The following is a 19,243-nucleotide window of genomic DNA, read 5'->3' as shown; positions in this document are numbered from 1 at the left end:
CATTTGAATCCTGGCTTCTGTCCGTAGCTGTGTGACTTTGAACAGCAAAATAACATTTGAGGTCCTTGTTTCTTATCTGAAAACGTACAGTTGAAATTTAAATACACACACACACACACACACACACACACACACACACACACATATATGTAGTATTTATCAGGATGTTTTGAGTGTTAAGATAATATATGTAAAGTATCTAGCACAATGTTTGAAACCTTAAAATATTCTATCAGTTAGCTATTTGTGTGAAACAAATCACGTCAAAACTTAGTGGCTTAAAACAACAGGCGTTTATCATTCCAGTTTACAGGTGCATGGCATGGCACCATGCTGGCTGACCTGGACTCACTGCAGTGACTCTTGATTTCGGCTGGACTAACACCTGCTTCTGAAAGTCGGATGGGGCATTCTGCTCCGAGCTCAGACTTGGCTAGGGCAGCTTAACAGATGCGGCTTTGATCACATGTCCTTCATCCGGTCCCCAGTATTAACCGAGGCTAGCTCACCCAGACATGTTCTTCCCAAGAAAATGGTGGAATCACAGGGACAACAAGCTTAATATGCAAACGCTTTTCACAACTTTGCTTGCTTCTTTTCTGCAAATATCTACTTGGCCAGATCAAGTCTCATGACAAGATTAGGAGCAGAAATGTACCCCTCCAGCCCACTTCCTCTGGTGTGGATGTACTGCAAGGTTAAAAAGCAAAGAGCATGGATACGGGAAAGAAGTCAAGTTGGCAGCAATAACACAATTTTAAAAACACTCAACAATTGTACAACACTGAGTAATATTAGCTCTGTCATTTACTTACCATATCTTTGCACTTAAAGTGCCTTATTTCTTCCTAAGCTATTGAATTGCACAGAGCACTTGTTCAAACTGCTCCTAACTTAAATAGTCTGAAGCTTGGTAAGAAGCGTAGACAGTACCCCACAGCTTGGCGAAGCTGCGCCCTTTCTAACCCATCAGAAGTGGGCAACTCCACAGCAGAGCACATTTCCCATCATCTCATTTTCAGGTGCCTTCCTTTCAGCTCATTCTCTTTTTACACACCTGGCATTGTTCTCATGGTTATATCCTTAAGCACACACAACTACTTTAGCCTTGTTTCCTCTCTATTCTTTGGACCGAGTAATTCTATTCATCTGTCTGTAAGTTCACTAAATTTTCTTCCCTTTAGCCTGTCTAGTGAATTTTTCATTCTGTTTTTGTACTTTTCAGCTGTAGATTTCCATGCATTTACTTATATAGATTTTGGTTTCTCTATTCAAATTCTCTCGTTTGTTCATTAAGGCCATTCTTTCTTTTAATTCTTTGAAACTTTTATCTTTATTTTTTTAGTGTAGTCATGGTATATCTGAAGTCCTTGCCAGATATAACATATGAACATGCTTATTGTCCTTTCTACTGATTCTTTTTTTCCTGAGTATGGATCACACTTTACTGTCACTATGTACATCTTCTAATCTTTCATTTAAAACTAGACAGCTCAGATACTACTGTGTAGCTACTTAGCGTTCTGTGGTATTATTCTGATTATTGTTACTATTTTTCATTTAGTAAGTAAGTAGTTAACTTGGACCCAAACTGCGATGTGTGTCTCTTCCATGATATGCGGCAGCTCAAATCTCTGCATACTTCCTACAGCTTCAAATTGTTGCTATTTTAGCACAGTCTCCTTGCATTCCTTCCTTTATGTTTATAATTTGGTAATCATCAAGTATTTGAGCAGTGCTTCTACTCAGGTTTTGGGGTTTATCCTCTCACAGTTTGGTTGATTCTGGAAATTCCTCTTCTAATGGCTCTCTTTGTCTTGGTCTCTGTCCTCTGATCAGTTAAGCCAATAGGCTTCAGCTTTTTGCCATGCAAGCTACAGATTTGGAAAATGCATTCATTAAAAAACAAAAACAAAACAGCACACTCATGAATCTCCCTCAGTACAGCTCTGTCTTTTAAGGATAAGTTCTACTAGGTCTCTGCTTGCATTTGCATTGAGTCCTCTCAGTCTAACCACTAGCATGCATGATCAAACAAGGATTCACACATAGTATATAGTCATATACTGGACCCAGTTCTCTTCCAGAATTAGATTCTGCTTTTTGACACCTTGAGTAATAAGGTTGTGAGTTTCTGCTGCCAACTTATGATGAGTGTCCTACAACACAAAGCCACAAACTTGCGATCATTACCATTTCCTGTTGAAGTTTTTTGTTTTGTTTTTGTTTTTAAGAATAAACTCTCTTCTGGCTTCTGTCTGATCTTGGATACTTTCCAGTGCCTTTAAATAGTTGGTTTTTTATACTGTGTCTAGACTTTAAACCAGTTCTCTGCAGAAGGATTCCTGTGAGCCCTTCACTCTACTGCCATATCATAAGTTCTGTGCCTTGTCAGAAAATGACAGCAATGCTGGCTCATTCCTGCAGGATGGCTTTAAAGAAGACAAAAGCAGGACTTGAATTATTTGCAACAACATGGATGAACCTAGGAGGTATTATGCTAAGATTTGGGGTGGAGAGGAGAAATGAGAAGTGTGAACAGAAAGGAAGCACTGACTCTTACAAGGATTCAGGAATTGGGAAGAATGGATAATCCGCAGTTGTTTAAGGTGTATAGTGAGATACTAGAGAGGTGGGCAGGGAGCTGGTTTAATCCTGACACATATTTATGAAGAATTTACTTGAAAGTTGTGGAGGATCATCAAACCTCACGGAGCAGTAAAAACTGAGTGAAACAATAGCCACACTCTTTCAGTCCCACACTCTTTTTTTCTCCCAGCTTCTCAGAGAGGCCAAGCTAGTCGAGTACCCCCCATCCACGGGACATAGGGAGGAAGACAGTGACCAGAGTTCACTTTTGAGGTCCCCTAAATCTTCCAGCTTGACTGAAGGCAAATCCTCAATAGGGGGCCATCCACTTAAGGGAACTAGGCAGGATCAGAGTGCCACTTGGAGAAACTAACATAAAAGGGAACTGTGCATCAGTGAGGCCTGACTAGAGTCTTGAATTCTGGGGGGAAAAATAGAGATAATAGATCCCTAGGAATTCTGCACTCCCCACCCCAGACCTTTAAAGGAAGAAGAAAGAAAATATTTGGAGATTCAGAATCTAAGAAATAACCAACAAGGATTTTATTTCGGAACGAGCAATTTGCTGCATAAAGTAAGAGCACTGCAGAACACTAGGATGTCCTTGTAGGTTTAGTATCCTAGAACGTGAAGAGAGTATGAGTGTAGAGAACAAAGACATGGTGCTCTTTACATAGAGTAGGGCATCTTTAAGACTAAAATTGGCAGCCAATTGTCAAGAAGGCTATGTGGTGTAATGGTTAAAGGCATCAACTAGGGAGCCAAACATTCTGGGTTTGAATCCCAAATTTGCCCTTTTAATAATTGTTTTAACTTGTTTATATCACTTAAACCCCTTATGCCTCATGTCTTCATCAATAACGTAGATGATGATGATAACCACACAAAGTTTTTTGGTGTGAAAACTAGATAAATTAGCATATATATATATATATATATATATATATATATAAGTGCATAGAACACTAAATGGTGTATTATATAATATATAGTAATTATTAACTCCTTTTGTTTAAAACCAAGAAAAAGATCATAAATTATAAAACTCATTACTTTCAGGTAGAAGGATTATCAGAATCAGCATTGTAAAGCACAGGGTTTGAGTGCAAGTCCTTCCACATGCCAACTGCATGATACAGGGCTTACCACATCGTCCCTGAGGATCAGTTTCTCTCTTCACAGAATCGATAACTTCCTGCCCCACCCATCTCATGAAGCTGTTATGAAAGTTAAATTGAGATGGTGGGTTTGAAAGACCTTTGCAAAATGCAAAATGCTGAACAAAAGATAGATGCATTGATATAAAGTATCTTTAGCTTAAAAAATGAATCTTGGAAGATACATGGACCCCAATGTTCATAGCAGCATAGTCAAGACATGGAAGAAACCTAAATGTCCATCAGCAGATGACTGGATAAAGAAGTTGTGGTATATTTATACAATGGAATACTACTCAGCAATAAAAAATAAAAGAATGCCATTTGAAGCAACATGGATGGAACTGGAGATTGTCATTCTAAGTGAAGTAAGCCAGAAAGAGAAAGAAAAATACCACATGATATCACTCATATGTGGAATCTAATATAAAGAAAAAAAAAAGAGGACACTATGAACTCATCTACAAAACTGAAACAGATTTAGACATAGTAAATAAACTTATAGTTGCCAGGGGAAGAGGGAGTGGGAAGGGATAAATTCAGGAGTTTGAGATTGCAAATGATAACCACTATATATAAAAACATAAAAAACAAGTTTCTTCTGTATAGCACAAGGAACTATATTCAATATCTTATAATAACCTTTAATGAAAAAGAATATGAAAATGAATATATGTGTGTATATATATGCATGACTGGGACATTATGCTGTACACCAGAGATTGACACATTGTAACTGACTATACTTCAATTGAAAAAAATGATTTTGGGAACTCTCATGCACTGTTTGTGGGTGTACAACCAACAGGGCACCCACCAACAGTGGTGCAGCCACTATGGGAAACCATATGGAGTTTTTTACAAAAACATAAAATTAGAACTACCATATGATCCAGCAATTCCACTTTTGGATATTTTTCCAAAGGCAATGAAAACATTAACTCAAAAAGATATTTGCACTCCCATGTTCACTGCAGCATTATTTAGAATAGCCAAGAATATATTTAATGTATGCATATATTATATAGAATGAAATGTTATTCTGTAATAAGAAAGAAGGATTATCTTGCCATTTGCAACAACGAAGATGCAACTTGAGGGCATGATGCTAAGTGAAATGAATCAGACAGAGAAAGACAAGTACTGGATGATCTCAGTTATATGTGGAATCTAAAAAAGTAAAAAACAAACTCATAGATGCAGAGAACAGATTGGTGGTTGTCAGAGGTGAAGGTGGAGAGTGGGAGAAATGGATGGGGTGAAATGGATGAAGGTGGTCAAAAGTTACAAATTTCCAGTTATAAAATAAATAAGTCCTAGGGATGTAATGTGTAGTGTGGCAACTTATATTAATAACACAGAATTATGTGTATCTTTTAGAATTCATTTTTTTGTTTGTTTGTTTATTTTTCCCAGATATACACCCAGGAGTGGAATTGCTCAATCACATAATAGTTCTGTGTTTAGCTTTTTGAGGAGCATCCATACTGTTTTCCATAGTGGATGCACCAATTGACATTTCCACCAACAGTGTTCATAGCAGCACTGTTCATAGTAGTCAAGATATGGAAGTAAGCCAAGTGTCCATCAACAGATGAATGGACAAAGAAAATGTGGTATATATGTAAAAAGTAATATTACCCAGTGTTAAAAAAGAATGAAAGTATGTCATTTGCAGCAATGTGGATGGACCTAGAGAATATTATGTTAGTGAAAAAAGTCAGAGAAAGACAAATCTGTACGACATCACTTATATGTGGAATCTGAAAAATAAAACAAACAAATGTATATAGCAAATTAGAAAGAGACTCACAGATATAAAAAATGAACTAGTGGTTACCAGTGGGGAGAGGAAAGGAGGGAGGGAAAAAATAAGGGTATTGAGATTTTATACTATGTATAAAATAGATAAGCAACAAGGATATATTGTACAGCACAGGGAATTATAGCCATTATTGTGTAATAACTTTTGATGGAGTATAGTTGACAAAAATACTAATACTAATGAAAATGACTGTGCTGAACACCTGAAACAAATGTATATTGTGAATCAATTATACTTCAATTAAAAATAAAACAAATTGGATAGAACAATAATAATTTTAAAAAATAATAATCTATTGTGTATTTTAAAACTACTAAGAGTAAATCTTAAAAATTCTTATCATAAAAAAATTGCCACTGCGTGTGGTGATGGATGTTAACTAGACTTACTGTGGTTATCACTTTGCAATATACACAGATATTGAATCATTGTGTTGCACACCTGAAACTAATGTAATGGTATACGTCAATTGTATCTCAGTAAAAAAAAAATAAAAACAAAGTCATGGGGGAATTTATATAATATTTTGAGCAAAATGATAATAATATATATCAAGACTTGTGGGATGCAGGCAAAAACAGTATTCCTAGGGAAATGCACAGCTTCTGATGCACATATCTGTAAAATAACAGCAAAATAAGCAGAAAGAGAATTGACGGAAGTAAAGAAAAGAGAAGAGCAGAGGTAGAAAAAAATACAACAGGAACTATGAGCAAAACTAAAATTGGTCCTCTGAAAATTCTAATAAAATTGATAAAAAACACTCTGGTGAGACTGATCAAAAGAAGAGAGAAGGCACAAAAAATTGACATCAAGACTGAAAAGGAAACAGCAGCACAGATCTGGAATACATTAAAAATTAAAAGTTCTTATGAGCAAATAAGTAGTATAAAAACATAGATAAAACAGACAAGCATCTGTGTCAAACACAATAGACAGTGGTGAAATAGAGAAAGCCTTTCTTCTGGGACTGGGAACAAGAAAAGGCTGTCTGTTATACTACTACTTTTCAATATTGTTCTGGAGTACAAGCTATATCATAGGGCAAAAAGAAGAAAAAAGCACATGGACTAGAAATAAAGGAACAAAACTTAGTATTTGCCAGTGGTGTGTTTGGGTGCACTGATAATCCTAATAAATATACAGATAATTCATTACAAATAGGAAATTTTATGAAAGATCTCTGGATTTTAAAATTATTTTGGAAAAATCAGCTTAATTTTAATTTCTCTATATTGACAACACAGGGAAGAAAATAAAATATTTAAAAGATACTACTTTCAATAGCAACAGAAATATCAAGTATATATAAATAAAGCCAATAAAAGATACAAACTTTCTTCAAAATGACAAATAAGATTCTATTGAGACATTACAGAATATCAAAATAAATTGAAATATGTATTATGTTCACAGACTAGAAAGTTCAGTATTGTAAAGATGACGCTTCTCTCCTGGGTTAATGTGTAGATTCAATATAACGTCAACCAAAAGTCCCCCCAAAAAAGTTTTTGTTGTAGTTTAAAAAAATGAGTTCCACTTTCCCACAAGAATTTACTGTGAGGGGTCACACCAATTTTCCTCTCAACTGAAGAGTTCATTATATATTTGCTCTACTATTCAAAGCACTTGCTCTGTTTTTTCATGCTAATTCCAAGATGCCACACAGTAGCTCCTGCCTCTCACTACTGGATTATGTGAATCCTTAAAATAAATAATGTCAGATCCGATGTTTTAACTGAGTGTTTAAAAACATGGAACAGTTTAAGGTTACATAAAATTTACCAAAAAAAAAAAGAAAGGAGGGAAAATGAATTCACAAAAATTCAGTAAAAACATTTTTTGTCTTCACCGATGACCACATCCTGGTACAGAAATGCATTCCTAATATTCAGGCATCAGGGGTTCTTTTATGAAAACGTTGGAGTGTTTCTTGAAAACCCCTGCATATGGTAGATGCCATACAGACATAAAACTGAACTTGGCCTTGTGCGAGTATTCTTAGTGGGTTCTTAAGATTCAGTGTTTATGAAGTCCTCAGAATGCCCACAATATTTTAAAGCAAAGAGATGTAAGTAGACAAAATGCCTTTCTGTTTTCTTAAAATTTCTAACCAATCCTTGTGGTTATGAAGCCACATATTAATAAGCAAACTGATCCTTTTCCACAGGAAATCCAACACAGTGTTGACACTACCCTAGGACGTGCTTTTCCAGAGTGATATTTCACATTTTTCCACCAGCTCTTTTGTGGAAGTCATTTGTGTTGTTGCTACTGTAGTATGCATCTGTTAGGAATGCCTGCAGCTGCAAATAACAACATTTGACTAGAAATAGCCTAAACTCGTTTTTTATTGTTCACTAATAACAAGAAGTCTGGAAATAGATCATTGCTGTTGGTATTGCCTTAGTGGCAAATGATATTAGGATTAGCATCTCTAAGATTAACCTGACCTCATGACTACATAATGGCTGCAACTGCTCCATGTATCACATATTTATACAAGTACATTCAGAAGCAGCATTGTGGATGAGTAGGCAAGGGACAAGTAGATCATGGGACAGGAAATTTCTCTTCATAGGGCTTCCTATTTTCATGGAGGAGAATCCTTCCCCAAAGGATTCCCAGTCATTGTTCTTACAACTCATTGTCCAGAACTGTGTCACATATTAACCACTTCCTATATTAAGTAGTTGGACTTACCTTTTCTGATATCTGAACAAAACCACAACTGGGGTTAGTTTGGAGTTAGGCAAGCACCAGACTTGGCCATCCGTGTTGTTTTTTTTGTTTGTGTGTTTTTTTCCCTAATTTTATTTTATTCAACAAAAGAATTCAAAACAGTAGAATAATTTCAACTATAATACAAGAAGTCCTTCAGATTCCCCAACTGTTAATACTTACCACAATTACTTTCTCATTCTCTTTCATCTTACATGCACATGTATTGAATTTTTATGAAACAGTTGAGATTAATTTGTAGACATGGCTATTATCCTAAATACTCCAGTATATATTTCCTAAAAACAAACAAAATCTCTTACATAACCACATTATTGTCCTCAAAACCAGAAGTTCAAATTAACACAATAATTTCTCATGATTAGATTTAGATTATGCATTTGTAGCAGCAACATCACGGAAGTGATGCTGTGTTTTCAGTATCCTGATATGTGGTATTCAATATTGATTTGTCCTGGTATTGGCAAGGTAAACTATGACCGTATAACGATATTGGTGTCTGCTAGGTTTCTCTGCTATAAAGTAATTATGTCTTCATTTGTAAGTAGAAGGTATTTTGTTAGGAAATACTTTGAGACTATGAAAATATCTTATTTCTCGTTAAACTTTCATCTCTTATTTTTGCATCCATTGATGATTCTTACTTTAATGGGTTATTATTGTAATGGTTATCAAGTGGTGAATTTATAATTCTATTAACTCCGTCTACATTTATTATTTGGCATTCTACTGTTAAGGAAGAGCTTTCTCTTCTTTGCATTAATTAAAAACTCATGGATTCCTACTTTATTCAGTGAATTGAAATCCAGTAGTATTATCGTGATGCCAAATTTGTCCCAGCTTTGGCCAGTGAGAGCCCCTTTGACCTGACTTCTGTATCCTTTGATGTGCTGTTATGATTCCTTGAATACCTCTTTACTGTCTGTGAAAATAGGATGTTCAGTGTTCAGCATGTATTTTGTTGACCCAGACTCAAAAGTGTCCATTTCTCCATGGAATCCTCATTCCTTTCAGTGAGAATGTATTTGTAAACCTACATCTGGTCTCTACATCAGCGTGTACTCATTGCTACTTGAATCTCATTGCTTTCAAGCCTCTGAATAGACAGGCTAAGAAATATGTATGCATACACCTACGTGTCTACAGGTGCACATTTACTTTTATACATGTTTATATATGTAACCGTCCATTGAAAGCCATGAGTTTACTCTAGCAGCTCCAATTTGCTCAAATCTTACTATTTCTTTCACCAATGAAACATCGTTAAACATCATACCACAGACATTTTCCCAAACCTTCCATATTTAAAACCTGCATCATTTTAGGTGCTACTATAATTCACGCCTACTTTTGTCCAGGCACGTGTCACCTTCTAACTAAATGTCTGTTTGTCAGTCTCTCCAGTTAGCTTGGAGCTCTTTGAAGATGGGTTGTCATTCATTTCTGTTACCCCCAGAGCTTAGTCTATGGCCTAACATGCTGGTGTTTGATAAATATTTGCAGAATCACTGAGATATTTAATGACTAAGTAATACCATTAGTCAAAATGAACAAATGCAACCATTGATTGAATGCCCTAAAATGTCTGCTTATTTTTTTTTTCTTTTTGTGAACGATTTGATTGTTTTCCTCTCTTTTACAGATCTTCAATACATGTCAATAAGCCTCTATAGAACACTTCCCCTGCATCAGGCCCCCTGTTTGTAACTGCTACCTGAACTCATTTTTCCATTAGTGATGACTCTCCAAATTCTCAGCGACAAGACACTTCATTCAGAAATGGAGATTTTTAATCTGCCTCCAGCATCCTGATTTGAGTTGTACTCAGAAAGGCCTCTTCTGACAAAGACCATACAAAACCACAGAATTAATGACTTTTTCAGAGTTCTCCGAATTCTATTCCCCCTCATATCCTGATAATCCATATTTTTTTAACTTACAAACACCAGAAAAAGCAGTTCTTGCTGTTTATCTTGTTTCTCCCTCTTATAAACCAAATTTTCTGACACCACTCAACTATTTAAATCAAGTTTAGCATTGAAATTTCACAGACCTCAAATCTCTTAAAATCTGATTATCAGAGGCTTCTGAGTTCATACCTGAGAGAAAAGTATTGTACACCAGGAAGATATTAAATTATAAAACAATTCTGAAGCAATTCTATGAGATGGCGTACTCCTACCTAGATGAGAAAGATATTCTTAGCAACAGAAGGGTCCTGAGGGACCTCTGCTCTCTCCTTGGTCACCCCAGCATCTGGAAGAGAGATTCCAGGTCTCCTTATGCCTGTTCTATCCAAAATGACAGCCACTAACCACATGTGAACACTGAGCAACTGAAATGTGGCTGGTCTGGATTAAGACATACTGTAAAATACACACCAGGTTTTGAAGACTTGGTTCAATTACAATAAATGTAAATTATCTTGTTGTTATATTTCAAAACTGATTGCACGTTAAAATGATATTTTGGATCTATGGGTTTTAATAAAATACATTGTCAGTTGCCATTTCTTTTCTACTCATTTTTATAAGAAAAGTCTTGAAAGTGTTGTCAATTGTTGTCTTCTCTGACCTTACGCTCTCTCCTCTACAGGCTCCAAATATGAAAATGCACCAAAAAAGACTTCAATTACCAAGGATTCAAATAACCTCTCTCTTGCAAAACTCTATGGTCTTGACCCATTTTTAATGGATTTGAGCTCAATGTTATTTGACACAGTTTACTCCATTCCTTCCAAAACTCTCTCTTGTCCTGGCTTCGGTGACCCTATGTGCTTCTGGGTTTCCCCTTTACATACGCGGGGCTTTTCTCTGCTGATTCTGTTTCTTCTCTTTGACCTCTGAACGCTGGAAGGACCTGGGCTCAGGTCTGGGATTTCATGTCTCCTCAACATTCATTCTTTCACTCACCCAGGGCTTTAGTTTTAAACACCACTGGTATATCAAAGAGTCCAAAATGTTTCCTCCAGCCCTGAATTATTTCCCAGACTCACATGAACAACTACCATTTGGTATCTTTCCCTGGTCGCCTAATACACATCTCAGACTGAACTCAGTTCTCTTCATTCTCCCTTGGCTCCGCCTTTCAGGACACCTGCCAAAGCTCTCATTCTTGGTAGACGGCACCACCATCTGTCCTACTGCTTAAGCTCCATGTCTAGGACCTATCCTTTCCTTCGAAGTCCTCCCTCCACTGCATCAGTGGACCTGATTGACTCTACCTCTTAACTACATCCTATCTTCCCTGGCTGCTCCCTGGTCCAAGCTATTATCTTCTGTCATCTGAACTGCTTTAACAGTCTACCAACTAGCTTTCCTATTTCCACTCTTACTTCACTGTAATCCACTCCAGATATTGTGGGCAGTCATCCCTTACATCATACATTAGGTCATGACATATTCCTACTTTAAAGTTTTTAACCTTAAAAATTTCCCACTGCCTTATGAGAAATCCAAACTCTTAGCTCTGGCTCGTCCCTGCTTACTTCTTTAACACCTAGAGCTACTTGCCAACTTTTAACCCACGCTCCAGACAAGCCCTGCTTCTGCAAGTCCCCTGAGCTCACCAAGCACGTTCTTCCTGGCTGGTCCCATGATTTATGTTGCTCTTGATCCTTCCCTGTCAGGTCCCTTCGTGTCATTCCAGTGCAGCTTAAGTATCCTCTTACCAGAGGCATCTTCCCAACCACCTTATCTCAATCATACTTGGTCACTCTTTAAAGTAGCAGCACATTTTCATTTCCTGCGTATCCCTAATCATTACCATATAATATTTTCTTGTTCATTTTCCTTTAATTCTTCAGCTCCCCTTGGTGTATGGCAGGATCTTGTCTGTCCTATTCACCAGTGTATTCCCAGTGCCCAGAGCACTGCACATACTGAACAAGCAAATATTTGTTGATTGGAGGAATATCTAATTGCACTGTCTTATTCACCAGCACAGAGCAAAGAAACTGAAAAATCGGTGCTACTGGAGACAGATACCAGGTCTCATAATAAACTTAACGTGTTTTCAAGCCAGTCTGTGGCAGCAGGTATGCACCTCCTTGGGCCCACCTACTTGTCTTCATTCTAGACCAGTTTTGTCCCAGACAGCTTTCTGGGATGTTCAGTAGAGTAGCTACTAGTCATCCATAGCTAGTGGGTACTTGAACTGTGACTAGTACAACTGAGTAGCTGAACACTTAGCTTTATTTAATTTAACATAAAAAGCCACACATGGCTAGTGGCTATCATACTGGAGAGCCCTGCTGAGAGTAAAAGCTGCTCCAAGGCAGGTTCTCTGTTTCAGTTCATCTCCATAACCTGAGTACCAAGCAGCTTTCTGATGCAACATTGGTGCTCATTAAGGCTGGTTAAAATTCTTGAATCAAAGGCAGGATAGTGAGAATTCCATGCCTTGCTAGAGAAGGCCCAGGGAACCCCAGGGACGTCTCTGTGGCAGAGAAGGCCCGTGGTGTCCCTCCTCAACATAGTCATGGACATAGTAGGGGTTTGAGGGCTAAGAGCTAGAAATTGAAGATGCCCACCTGATTTATGAAGCTGTGTGACCTCAGGCGAGCCACATAACCACCTTGGAGCCTCTTCCTTCCTCACCTGTGAGATGACGGTATACAAGAATGTAGCTTCTAGCTCACTGGATTTCTACAGGAATCCATCGAGGCCAAGAACAGGTAAACCTAGCTGTAAATTGTGAAGTGGCCTGTAAGTATATGGTTCTGTTATTAGTCCTGCAGATTGTCCTATCGGCAGATGAATATTTGAGGTCGGTTATCAAACATCACATCGTCCAGACAGCCCTGGCCCTAGAAATGTTGGCATCTGCTCATTTTACTCCATGATGGAAAAAAGAATAAATAAATCATAAATGATTATTTTAGACTTCCCTCCATGCCTCCTGTTAACAGCTCGAAGTCCCCACCACCCAGCAGGCTCAGGGATGAACTGGCGTGGTAGAACCTTCAGGACGGCGGCTAACCCTCCTCCAAGTACAACCAGCTGTGAAAACAAATTTAGCTCCACCAACACTGCAGAGGACCAAAGCTTTTTCATAGGTTAGAGATATAATGTTCACCCCATTCAGAGGAATCCAAACCAAACACCCATGGCTTGCGGGGTAAGAGGATCTTAAGCATAATAGACAGATTATCTGCTAGTTTACTGAAGGCGAGGGAAGAGACATTTGTCATAGTTTTGCTAGAAAATGAGACTTTATCAAAGGGAGAGAAGGTGAAAGGTCACCAGTTCTATTGGCGCGATTATTATCTTTACGTAGCTGGAGTGGCAAAAGAAATGATCCCAAACAGAGCAAAACAAAACAGACCTCACCGAAGCACTTCAAGATGAGCCCCCAGAAGCCATCACCCCAGACCCACTGGCTTCATCTTCATCCATCATCCTGGGCCCTGTTGACAAGAGTCGATTGGGTTCTCCATCTCTCCATGCTGCGGCAGGTTTCATCATGGCGAACCACTCGGAGGACACCGGGGATGCGGACTTGCAAGAAGGCAATCACTATAGTAAGAAAGATGCTGCCACTTCTGAGCACCTACACCAGCCCCGAAACTGTGCTTCCTGTTTATTACATCAGTTGTCAGTCCACAAAATGTTACCTCCACTGCTTTGCAAATGAAGCAACTGGGGCTTAAGTAAATGGGCAAATTGTAGATATCCCAGGGATATTTTTGGTTTTGGTGTTAATAAATATAGTAATGGATATCGTATTAGAAGTAGCCACTTACATAACCACTTCTCTTTTTTAATTTTTTTTTTTTTTTATTGAGGTGTAGTCAGTTTACAGTGTGTCAATTTCTGGTGTACAGCATAATGTCTCAGTCATATATAGACAAACATATATTTGTTTTCATATTCTTTTTCATTATAGGTTACTACAAGATATTGAATATAGTCCCCTTTGCTATACAGAAGAAACTTGTTTGTCTATTTTATATATAATAGTTAGTGTTTGTAAATCTTGAACTCTCAATTTATCCCTTCCCATCCCTTTTCCCTCCATGGAACCATAAGTTTGTTTATTGTGTCTGCAAGTCTGTTTCTGTTTTGTAGATGAGTTCATTAGTGTTTTCTTTTTTATTTTTTTAGATACCACATATGAGTGATGTCATATTGCATTTTTCTTTCTCTTTCTGGCTTACTTCACTTAGAATGATAATCTCCAGGTCCATCCATGTTGCTGCAAATGGCATTATTTTATTCTTTTTTATGGCTGAGTAGTATTCCATTGTGTAAATACATCACAGCTTCTTTATCCAGTCATCTGTCGATGGACATTTAGGTTGTTTCCGTGTCTTGGCTGTTGTAAATAGTGCTGCTATGAACATTGGGGTTGTTTGTATCTATTTGAGTTATAGCTCCCTTTGGATATATGCCCAGGAGTGGGATTTCTGGATCATAAGGTAAGTCTATTTTTAGTTTATTGAGGAATCCCCATACTGTCTTCCATAATGGCTACACCAAACTATATTCCCACTAACAGTGTAGTGGGGTTCCCTTTTCTCCACACCCTCTCCAGCATTTATCATTAGTAGAGTTTTTAATGATGGCCATTCTGACCGTTGTGAGGTGATACCTCATTGTAGTTTTGATTTGCATTTCTCTGATAATTAGTGATACTGAGCATTTTTTCATGCATAAACACCTTTCTTAGTGTCTCAGAAAATGTACCTTAAGGGACTTGAGGGGAGAGAGAAGCAAGATGGTGGAGTAGAAGGATGCTTGTAGCTCACCCTCTCCCACAAATATACCAAAACTCACATCTACGGACCCACTCAGCCAACCAGAGCACCTGCCGAACTCCGACAGAACATCGCCCTCTTCGAAAGACAAAAACACCAAAAATCTGGTAGGAGAAAAGGAAAAAAGAAAGAAGAAAAAGCAGAACAGTGTGGGACCAGTCCTGTGGGGAGGGAGCAGCAAAGGAGGACTAGCGCTCGTTCACTGAATCTCCCCATCTCCAACGGAGAGGCCAGGGGGATGAAGCGGGAGCCTCCAAGGCTCAGATCTGCCCCGAGCACCCCTTGAATGACAGAACTAAGCACAAAGGGTCCATGTGACACCCAGCCCAAGACGTGAGCCAGCAGCTGGGGCCAGGACAGGCTGCCTGAGCCGGGCAGAGGACTGGGGCGGCTGCACTGAGGCAGCCCCGGGGGACTGCAGGGGCCTGTGTACCATGGCTGGGAGGGGATACGGAGCAGAACAGCCTCAGTCCCCCACAAATTGCGAAAAAAGCAAAGCAACACAGCTGTTGTGCCCTGGGAGGAGGGATATCATAGCCTTTGTTTCCTCAGGCCCGCTTCACCATTACTGGCACTTTTCGTGAGAAGAGAGGTGGGGCACAGCCACAGCCACCACCTCTTCCTGTGTGCAGCACCCAGGTGGGGGCGGGGCCAAGCCTTGAATCCGCACCCAGGGGTTGCACAACCTCCTAGGCAGGACTGAGACTTGTTTACAGCCCAAGGCAGATAGGATCTTTCTGCCCTGGAACCTCAGAGAACTCGCACTGCCAAGACAAACAAGGAGCTGAGATTTGGCACAGAGCAGGGGCAGGGCTGTTCCGCAGTCTTCCCCGTGCCCACCTATGGAGCGCTGACCCGAGGTGGAGCGGGCAGCTGCACAGAGCAGTGGAGTGATTGGCGCCGGGAGAGGGCAGGCAGCCACCCACCTCTCCAGTAGGAACACAGCACCTGACAATGGTGCTTGGAGGGGGCGCGATCCACTCACCTGCTTCGCCTGAGTGCAGCATCTGACTGCGGCATCGCGAGGGGGAGTGACCCACCCGCCTACTGGCCACAGTGCCAGAGAGATATGAGCACTATGAGGAAGCAGAGGAACCACTCCCAATTAAAAGATCATGAGAAATCCCCTGAAAGCACGATCAAGGAAACAGACATTGATGGCCTACTAGATCAAGATTTCAAAAAATGATTGATCAAAGTATTGAAGGAACTAAAATAAATAGTGTTTAGAAATATAAAATATGTCAAAAATGAAATAGAAGCTATAAAGAAGAACCAAGTAGAATAGTGAACTCATTTGCTGAGGTGAGAGCTGAACTAAAGGCTGTACAAAGCAGGCTAGATAATGCAGAGGAACGAATAAGTGATCTAGAAGACAGGACACCAGAAAGCACCCAATCAGAACAGCTGAGAGAAAAACAAATAAAAACAATGAAAACAATATAAGGGACCTATGGGATAATATAAAGTGTGCCAATCTACGCATAATAGGGGTTCCAGGAGGGGGAGAAATAACAAAGGGGATTGAAAAGATACTTGAAGAAATCATGACTGAAAACTTCCCAAACATAAAGAAGGAATCAGATATCCAAGTACAGGAGGCTCGGAGGGTCCCAAACAGGAAGAACCCAAATAGATCCACACCAAGACATATCATAATCAAGATGGCCAGAGTCAAGGATAAAGAAATAATCCTAAAGGCAGCAAGAGAAAAACAAAGAGTGAGTTACAAGGGAACCCCCATAAGGCTCTCAGCTGATTTCTCTACACAAACACTACAGTCCAGAAGGGAGTGGCAGATATATTCCAAGTCCTGAATGAAAAAAAGATGCAGCCTAGGATACTCTATCCAGCAAGGCTATCCTTTAGAATAGAAGGAGAGATAAAGAACTTCACAGACAAGCAAAAACTAAAAGAGTTTAGCAACAATAAACCCATGCTAAAAGAAATATTGACAGGTCTACTCTAAATAGAAAAGAAGAAAGATGCTACAGAAATGAGAAACTCATAACTGGAAAGGTGATAACCACCATGAGTTACAAATAGAATAAACACAAAATTGTAAAAGAAGACATCTAAATCATTAAGAGTGGGAGAGGGAAGCAAGGAAAGCCACTGTGGAAAACAGTATGGAGATTCCTCTAAAGACTAGGAATAGACTTACTGTACAACCCAGGAATCCCGCTCCTGGGCATATATCCAGAAGGAACCCTACTTCAAAATGACACCTGCACCCCAATGTTCACAGCAGCACAATTTACAATAGCCAAGACATGGAAACAGCCTAAATGTCCATCAACAGATGACTGGATAAAGAAGAGGTGGTATATTTATACAATGGAATACTATTCAGCCACAAAAACTGACAACATAACACCATTTGCAGCAACATGGATGCTCCTGGAGAATGTCAGTCTAAGTAAAGTAAGCCAGAAAGAGAAAGAAAAATACTGCGTGCAATCACTCATTTGTGGAATCTAAAAAAAAAAAAAAAAAAAAAATACAAAACAGAAATAGACTCATAGACATAGAATACAAACTTGTGGTTGCCAAAGGGGCAGGGGGTTGGGAGGGATAGACTGGGATTTTAAAATGTAGAATAGATAAACAAGATTATACTGTGTAGCACAGGGAAATATATACAAGATCTTGTGGTAGTTCACAGCGAAAAAAAATGTGACAATGAATATATGTATGTTCATGTATAACTGAAAAATTGTGCTCTACACTGGAATTTGACACAGCATTGTAAAATGACTATTACTCAATAAAAAAAAAAGTTTTTAAAAAAAATGGACTTGAGAGGCAATGCCTATTTGTTATTTCTGTCAATATTTTTGCTCATATCTCTATACCATTTCTTTTCATGGAAAGCTTGGAAATCTCAAGAAATTCTTCTGTTCAAGCGATGTATTGTTAGCATTGCCTTCACTGCCCGTGTCCGTAGTCACAGCTGCCCCAGACAAAGAAGCTGGGGCTTCAATCAGAGAAACTTCTCCATCTCACTTTCCTTCCCCTCTCCTCTGGTCCAAGCTTTCCACCCTCACCTGGATACCTCTCATCGATCCCCCAGCATCTGGAAGCACACCCTCTACCTGTACCCTGCCACTTAGCAAGTGCCTTGGACAACTCATCTAGCTTTTGTCTTACCTTCCTCCGGAAACATAGCTTCTTGAAGTGTCCCATTTCTTCAGATTAAAAAAAAATGAGGCTTTTTCACATGCCCTTCTAAAAACCAGGTACAAACTCAGTACTGCTAGCCCCTTTCACTGATACTCATATATCATTTCACTGATACTCATATTTTAGTGAAAATAACTGTGACTTAATAAACACCAATGTTGCAACATGAATGGAAACTTAAAAACAGTAATCGTAGCCAACATTTATTGTTTTCTACACGACAGAGAGTTTACCAATTCTTCACACATAGTATCACATTCAATACTTAAAAAAACATAATGAAATAGGGGTCATGACCATTTTTATTTAACAGATGAGGAAACTGAGGCAGAGAGATTTGTCTAGGACTGCACAGGAGCCAAGTAATAAGCCAAAGTCTAACTCTAAAATCATATTCGTATGTGACCTAGAGAGGTATGATGTTAAAAACTATGTGGATTTTGAAGGCAGAGTCTTGACTCAGACCAACATCTACCACTTCCCTTGCACCAGCTTCCCCACCCGAAGCAAGCCGTTCAACACCTTTGCACAGTGGCTATGTCCATGGACTTGGGAGTTGACCTACCTGAGCTGGCTCCGTTCCCCAACTATGAAAACTTGGACAATCAACATAACCATTCTGTGCTTCAGTTTTTCCTTATTCATAAACCAAGGATAATAGTGTCCTGTATTCCATAGAAAATTAAATGTGTTAGTACAGGTAAAATGTTCATAAAGGTGCCCAGCCCAGAGTAAAGAGTTAAGAGGTAGCAGCTAGTATTGTCCTTAGAGATGAGAATCTGTGTCCTCCTCTGCTAAACAAGAACACCTGGTCGTCCTCAGCAGAGCGTGGTGGGGACAAATCGCTGATGTAATCAAAACCACCCATCAGCGCGCCCCTCCAGCCTTTTGCTTTGGTAGATGCCTTGGAGAGGAAGTCACTGAACTTCATAAGTTAACTTTTAGAGAGAAGTTGGGTGGGAACATTGCTCTAGGACCCAGGTCCTGTAT

The sequence above is a fragment of the Camelus bactrianus genome, chromosome 2 (assembly GCF_048773025.1).
Source record: "Camelus bactrianus isolate YW-2024 breed Bactrian camel chromosome 2, ASM4877302v1, whole genome shotgun sequence".
Classification (NCBI taxonomy): domain Eukaryota; kingdom Metazoa; phylum Chordata; class Mammalia; order Artiodactyla; family Camelidae; genus Camelus; species Camelus bactrianus.
Note: the sequence above shows the minus strand (reverse complement) of the source record.